Below are 2252 nucleotides of genomic sequence, written 5' to 3' on the forward strand. Positions count from 1 at the left end.
ACCTCCTCTATCTGAGGCATCGTCCAGTCTCCCGTGTGAGAAGTCTGAAGGAAGAAAGCATAGTTTGGTCCATTTGATGGTGCTAGTAGATGGACCTTGCCGCTCGTTGACTTGCGTACCACAAAGATTCCCACTTCCAAGGGTAGCGGGAATTCTCCCGCTCCGCAACTCTCACGTAGGACCACGGCCCGCTGCGAAAAAACTCGTGGTAGCAGCTGTGCCTATCTCGGGAAGGTGTGTCGAGCGCTGTGGGTAGACGAACTGGTGGTTGTGTTGGGGGGGGGGGGGGGGGATGGGTGGGAGGTGGGTCGCTTGTACTGGATGGGGATTAGGGGGGGTGGTTGGCGGGGGCGATGTTTGGGAGGCGGAGGACCGAGGGATGGAGGGGTGGTCAGATGCACAGGGCAGGTGTTTGGGGGGGGGTAGCTCTAGAGGGAGGGGGCTGTGGGCTAGGGTCGGGGTGTGGGTCCCCAGGTGAGGTGGCGTGTGACGCCTCCGTGGGTGGTGGGTGTGTAGGCCTATGGTCCTGCCAAGTGGGGCGGGGAGGGGGGGCCACATGGCGTTTTGCCGGGGGGGCGAGGCTTGCCCTCCTGCCCCCTGCTGCCGTGGTTGTGTCTAGGGGGCAGACTATGGCCCCCCTTGCTGTCTCCCTCTCTGTCGTCTTTGGACTTGTGTAAAGCCATCTGCATCCATCTGTGGGCCTGTCGGCAAGGCCGCCTTGGCTCCGAAGCTCGTGCAATCTGTTGCCTGATGCCCAAAGTCATGGCAATGCAAACACTGCCCTGGCTGCCCGGTCATGATAACCTGCTGCCTGAAGGGGTGTCTTCCTACCTCAATCTGTAGAAGTTGCGGTATATTCTTTGTCTCTTTCACTGCCACCAGTACCTTTGGGACACTTGTGGCTGTCACTGCGTCTGTGAAAGAAGCAGGAAGGACGGTGCTGAAGAGTCGGAGGTGAAGGGCCAAGCTGGAGGCAGAGGGCACGTCCACGAAAGAAGCAGGAAGGGCAAGCTAGAGGCAGAGGGCGCAACGTCAGGCAGGCTGGCTGGAGGAGGGGGTGCGAAGGAAGTCAGGCGGGGGAGATGTTATGATGGCTAGGGGTGGAGGCGTGATGGCGTGTCGGGCGGGGGGAGTGTAGGTGCGAAGGGCAGGCAGGAACGTTGGGGAAGGGGGCCATGACTGGCAGATAGAAGCGCTGGGGGAGGGGGTGCGATGGCATGCAGGCGGGGGGGTGGGCGACACGATGGCATGAGATGGCAGGCAGCAACGTGTTGGCAGGGAGCTCGTGGAAGTCACCAATGATGTATGGAGGATTGGTTCAATAAGACATTGTACAAAAATAAATTCTTCCTTTGGCATGTAATGGTTAGTGGGCTGGCTCTCGCTGTGGTACTTGCAAAATGTTGCATCTCAAATCAATCTCGTCTTTTTTGCCTCACCACTGCAGAAACCTCTCACCACCATTTTCTTTTGGGCACAGAAGATCTAGTACCTATTGTTTGGCATTGGGCGGGATGTGGTTGGCACGTCACTACGCCCCTTTGATTGGGTCTTTGCTTGTCCTGAGCATCCTTCTCTAACACAGCTATATAGAAGATTCTGTTTCCATTCCTTGGTTTCTGGGGCTGCTGGCACAATTGGACAACCTGAATGCTTTTGTTTTTAATTTTTGCATCCGGTGTGCAAACTCACCTTGTCAAGTTAAAAGGCCTTCTACATTGGTAGGTTGACCTTATTCAGGACGTTGATCTTCTTTCCAGTGAGGATACGGTCCCTTGAGATATGGCAATCTCTACCATAGTTTTTTCATATGTGAATCAAACATCAAATGCAAATGCGTATGAAAGTATGAAATGAGTATGATTCAAACCTTGGACTTGAATCATACATGACCCTAATTTTAAGCATAATTTTAACAAATTATGAGAAAAGTACTAAACTTACAAGCATATTCAAAACAAAATTCGAGATAAATCATAATAGATAACATGTGCTAATATCAAAATAAAAGATTTTTCTAGACTCTAGAGAACAATGCACAACTCAAATTAGAATATTGAAGTCTGTCCCAGTCAATATAGAAGGAATTGACATCAAGCCAACCTACAAAACTATCATAGACACTACAGGCATACTAGCTGCATACCAGACCAAAAGCTAAAAAGAAACAACCAGAAGTAAAGTTTAAACTATGGTGAATCATGACTAGTTTGTAACAAGTCTATAGGCATCAGTGAACAGCTAGCAACTAG

The 2252-nt window shown here is 51.3% G+C and overlaps 1 protein-coding gene across 9 annotated transcripts in view; it reads left to right on the forward strand.

The window, feature by feature from the left end:
- Positions 1-2252, forward strand: part of RUS5 (root UVB sensitive protein (Protein of unknown function, DUF647)) — a 218744-nt gene that overhangs the window by 154183 nt on the left and 62309 nt on the right. The gene's annotated exons all lie outside the window — the stretch shown is intronic.

The sequence above is a fragment of the Lygodium microphyllum genome, chromosome 15, assembly GCF_053477565.2.
Source record: "Lygodium microphyllum isolate KBCC chromosome 15, Lygodium_microphyllum_v1.1.10, whole genome shotgun sequence".
Lineage (NCBI taxonomy): Eukaryota > Viridiplantae > Streptophyta > Polypodiopsida > Schizaeales > Lygodiaceae > Lygodium > Lygodium microphyllum.